Below are 6,000 nucleotides of genomic sequence, written 5' to 3'. Positions count from 1 at the left end.
GGTCAAAGGTTAGAAATAAAGTTCATTGATAAAGATTATATCCAAACCGGAAATGGTATATACCAAGTAGTTCCGGTTTCAATGTTGACTACTATATAGCAAAACCGGTAATATAAAGATAACCAAGAAAGTTCTTTTGCTTTTTCACCCACTACCTTCGAACATCGATATGCCACCTAAAGACGTACCTGGAAGATCAAAAATAGTACCCACCATCATCGACGTCCTTCTGCCAACGTGCTGGAAGGCCATGGATTCCACCGCGGTAGAACTTGGTGGGACGTCAAGCGAAGAAGATGTCAAGTGCATTTTGCACCTCTACTAGGGATTTGAACTGGTGTTCTCTAAGGTGATTGTCCAAGGAAAAGAACAGGTGCCCGGGTCATACTAGCCACGTGGGACTTAGCGTTGTCCTGTAACAGGAGAAGCCTTTTCCGATTCAGAAGAGCTGGCTTTAGAGTTTTCAGTATTTCTTGAACACGGTTCAACTGCTGGCAATACACAGCTGCGTTGATGCTCTGAAAAGCTGGAAGCAGAGCAAGATGCACGATATCGCAAGAAGTCTACCTTCTTCTGGTGCAGTGTTGGTTTCGGCTGTTTTGGAATCGGTTCATGGAATACTAACCAATAATGACAGCACCGTAGAGCTTCGTACAAGACCCACTTTTCATCACATGTCAACATCCTGTCCAAAAATGGTTCCTTCTTCAGACGAGAGAACAAAGAAACACTGGTGTTTGCTTGCGTTGCTTTCTGGCCCGGATTTTAATCATGTGGGACTCATCGACCCAACTTGTAGTGCTTCCCAAGTTGAAGGAGGTGCTGCCGAATGGTTTTTCCAGTCACACTGAATTGTAGTCTCAGTTCCTCATATGTCTGGCCACTGTTCACCTAAATTGCTGCCTGAAGATCTTCATTTTGTACGGTACATGTGTTGGTCTTCCGGCACGTGGTGCGTCTTCGAGTGTTTCCTCACCGTCCTTAAATTTGTTAAACCACCGCTGTGCTGTCCGCATAGTCACGACTCCCTTACCAAAGGTCTGGAATATCTTCCGCCCCGCTGCAGTGGCGTTTGACTCCAGTTTGAACTCGTACAGCATACACGCCCTTATGACGCTCTGTAGAGGTTTCATGTTCACTCTGTCCTTAGGCAAGTTCACGGTGTAACTGAACTGCCACAACCAGGTAGTATGTTCAATATACCCAGATCAATAACTGACCTTCTTCGCCTTATCTCAATTCGTATTCAACTCACGGAGCGAGGGTCAATGGAACACAGACCTCCACAAAAAGCGACAGAACTTCCTTGGTTACCTTTATACATAGATAGTGAGTAGCGATTCCCTGCAATCTATTCAGCGTTCCAAGAATACATTTTATCTCCATCCTTAACTCCCTGCTAAAAACAGAAGTGACACAAACACATAATAAGTTCCCGTTTCAATACTGATTCACAGAGCAAAAACAGTGACATAGTGAGATGCGTTTTTTTTTAGGGGCGGTCGATTTAAGGTTTTAGGAGTTGGTACTGTCTTCTCTCTTAATCTTCTATTCAAACCGGAAGTGACAGAAAGCGAACATTTCCGGCTATAATTTTGACTGCTATAGGGTAAAAGCGGCAATATATAAGGAAAAGAAACGTTTTTTTTAATTGATTCAGCATTCTAAGAATATAGGTGATGTATCGTCTTCTAGCCCTCTATTCAAACCGGAAGTGGCAGAAATGAACCACTTCCGGTTTTATCATTGATCGCTGTAGAGTAAAAACGGCAATAAATCGCGAGAAGCTGTTAATCAAGTATCCCAAGAATATATTCCATCTCCACGCTATTCTGTCTACTAAAACTGGAAATTCCGGTTTCAACATTGATTGAGAAAGTATCCCGCCATAACAACCAAACTCCTTCACGTGGTGTACACGTGGCACTGCTACTCGTTTAAATCATGTCTGCGTTGGTTGGTTGGTTTCGAATTTAACGTATTTTTATTAGTACCTTGAATCTAGAGCTAAATATCGAATCCGAACCTCCTGAGCTTTAACGGAAATCGAATCCCGATCTCTAGCTCAAAAGGCAATAGTGAGTCATATGTCGATGAGGGACCTATATGTTGCAGTATTGCTAGAGTCACTGAAATTAAGTATTGCATTTAACGATAATGTAGATACTGTGTGCTTTTTTGCAAGCATATTTGCAAGGGTGTCCGGCAGGCCCGTAGCCAGCCCAAAAATGTAGGGGGGAAGCGAGGGTAGGACTGTTCCGATAGTCGAGTAATCGACAACAATTCGAAAATTTCAAAACCGTTTCATCGATAAAGAATTTTAATTTTATCGAATTATCGAACATTCGAGACTCTCGAAATGTTTGAGACTCTCGAAATGATCGAGACTCTTGAAATGATCGAGACTCTTGAAATGATCGAGACTCCCGAAATGTTCGGGACTCTCGAAGTGTTTGAGGCACTCGTAATGTAAGAAACATTAGACAACTTCGAGACACTCGAACTGTTCGAGAGTCTCGAATTGTTTGAAAGCAGCAAATACAAGAATATATATCCATATGATCGCATTTGTCGAGTCGCTTCAAATTTTGAAAAGTTCGGGATTATCGGAGTGTTCGGAAGAAACAATGCATTCGAGGTATCATAGTTGTATATAATATGTATTACATATATGCAGGGTGTTCATATTAAAATTCTCTTCTTAGCAATGAAGTGAAGGAAAAGTTTTTTCCCCACAGATCTGTACAAGGTTTAAGCAATCTGTCAGAAGAGAGAAAGAGGAAGAGAAAACATGCATCACCCGAATGGAATTGGAACCCAAGACACCATTAGTCTACTAATAGTCACTTTGCTGATTGCGCCAATAACGGGGCAAGCAGAAAAATAATTTTACATATGATTTCGACAAATACAACTTTGCAATAACTTATCAGATGAAAAAAGTTGTTTGACTAGTTTGGCTGCAAGAAGGAATCATTGGAGGGGTGAAGGAACCGAACTGTCCATCACTTACCCGAAACTTCGATAATACTCTAAATGTTGATAATATCCGGAACTTCTTTAATACTCGAAATGTCGATATTACCCGAAACTTAGGTAATACTCGAAATTTCGATAATACCCGAAACTTCGATAATTTCAAATACTCGAACGGTTTCGAGTAACCGATGACAACTCGATAAATTTTCACTTCCGAAGTTCGATAGGTCCTCAGCCTTATCGAACACCCCTGCGAGGGGGGCGGTAGAAGTTAGGGAGGGCCGATCCAACTATATTATAGTTCATTTGCATTAGGGGGCAGTAAAAATTTAGGTTGCCCGGCCGCTCTAGAGCTCCAGTGGACAAGGGTCTGGTCTCCGGCATAAAGCATATGCAATGGTTTTCCAGATATGCTGCACTATTGCTAAAGCCAGAGGTGTATTTTATTATAATTGCATGATAATTATTTATAATTAACTTTGTTGCATATACTTCTTCGAAATCATGGCACGAAGAATTATCATGAGACATGCTATTCTATAATTATCACTGAACAATGTAATATAATGCAGAGGTAATTTCTAGTTATTATACGAGTATGTCCGTACTCATATTGTAAATCTGCACATCAACATCACGAAAAAAAGTAATGCATTTTGTTTATCAGCACTTCATACTAACGAAAAGTAATAAAAAAGACATGGATGTTATACTCTTATCTCCTTTGAAGGTCTTTGCATTTTACATTTCAAGGTATCTCATTTCAAAAATCAAAAGATATAAAACTCGGGTGTTTGATTCAGCTGCAGAGTTATTTGCCATTTTATTTTCGTTGGTGCCTATCTAGAATGTCTTATTTACATGTAAATTTAAGCCACAAGAAAATTTATAGGACAAAGATTGCAAACAAAGCCATCAATCAAATATTAGTCAATTTTAAATGCGAATCTTACAGTATAAAAAATGTCATATATTCACAGAGAATTCCATATCATGAGCAAAATTGGTACAGTATATTGCTTTATTTATACACAAGTAAGCGAAAATATCATTATAGATAAGACATACAATCTCAGTTATATATAAACAAAAGCAAGAAAATGCAATTTTCTGCGTTTTTCTCTCTTGAAGGTATATCACATGTATCCTAGTGTACAATCTTTATTATAAGAACGTCTCACGGTTAGTGTGTGTAATGCACAGCGCTTTCATTTACAGCCGCTGTAACAGGTGTCTCTACGGGAAGGGCGTCGATTTCTCTGTAAATTTGGGGGGTCCATTCAGATGCAAAAGATATATATATTTGGATTTTAAGACGAATTGCATTCAAATTATGCCAAATATTGTATATTCATAAATACAATAGGGGACCCACATGAGCTTTGGCCCTTGCTCTACGGGTGTTAGCATACCCAATGCTTAGCGGGAACAACTAGTTCAGATAACCGAAACTCCTTTACTCAAAATCGAAATAAATTCATGTTGGGTATAAACAAGATAGTTTAGTGATTCCAGCAACATCCGTCTCTATTTACGTTTAGATCGTATGTATAAAACTAATAATCGTGCAATTCATAATTTCAATGGAACAAACGCTTGCCTATCTCAACATTTCATGTTCACATTTTGAGCTTAGCAGATTATTTTATAATTAATGCTGTTTTTGGTGCTTGACAAGTTTAGGCACACCACATTTTGCAAACTCTGAAGGTAAAATTCTGTACTCTCCATAGAGAGAGACGTGTTTATGAGGAACCAATTTCTTCCGGCAGAATAGCTTGAACCGAATGATTTGTTCGGAAACGGTTGGGTAAGTGGAAAACTCGGCCAACACGTATCCAATCATTTTCAACGATAAACTATTTGGGGTAAAAGAAAAAAAAAACTTTATCCCAGGGACCCCGCAGGGTCCCAGACGGGGTCTAACTCAAACTTTTCAAATGGCAAGGGAGGGTTAAGTGGCACATCATTTGAAAGCTGTTGTAAAATGAAAGAAAATGCAGCAGGTCTCGACTCTCTACAACCCTGTGCAAAATGGCGACGGGTCAAAGTGTAAACAAAAACTTGATTGAAAAGTCCATAGTCACACCTATAAATCAAAAACGGTGAGACAAATGTGAAAACAGGAAAGGAAATGTGGCATTATTTTCAAAGTACAACGATTTAAGTGAAAACGTCTTGTCCCAGGGTCCCCACATGGTCCCAGGTGGGGTCCAACTTAAAAGTTTCAAATGGCAAGAGAGGTAGGACATCGTTTGAAAGCTCTTGTTAAATGAATGAAGATGGAGCACGTCTCGACTTTCTACAACAACCCTGTCCAAAATTGCAGTGGGTCAAAATGTAAACAAAAGCTTAATTGAAAATCTATAGCCACCTTGAATCCAAGATGGCTGCTTAAAACCTATATCGAAAGGATAAGCATACCAAACTGTTGAAGCTAGGAAAACAAATGTTAATTAGTAAGTAACTAAAATATGCAAAATATTAAAAAACGCGACATCTTGAGTTCAAAATGCCACACTATGTATCGAACGCATATTAAGCTCACACCACTGGTGCTGGAGAAGCGAACGTTTATGGTTAACAGTAGATATCCATAAAATATCAAAGAGTATAATCTGTAATTCAATATGGCTGCCAGAATGAAAAATGAGTTTGTATATAAATATGTTATTTCTTAGAATACTGTGACCAAACTAACAAAGTTTGACGCAGCTCGACGTACTGAAATGACACATGTTTGGTACTACTCGCCAATCTTGCAAATGAATTATATATATATATATATATATATATATATATATATATATATATATACAGGGTGTTTCAGATAAAACGTCCAGTGCTTATAAATCCGAAACGGCTGAGAATAAAAAGATGAAACAAAAACTGAGATAGAAATATGTCATAGGGCGCATCACGTGGTGTTGTTGTGGTGGCCCTCAGGGCCCTCCTTCAAGGGGGCCCAGGGGCCAACTTCAAATTTTCAAATATGAACATGTATTGAATCATACCTCATTC

The sequence above is a fragment of the Thermobia domestica genome, chromosome 2 (genome assembly GCF_964235325.1).
Source record: "Thermobia domestica chromosome 2, izTheDome1.hap1.1, whole genome shotgun sequence".
NCBI classification, from domain to species: Eukaryota; Metazoa; Arthropoda; class Insecta; order Zygentoma; family Lepismatidae; genus Thermobia; species Thermobia domestica.
This window is presented reverse-complemented; position numbering follows the sequence as displayed.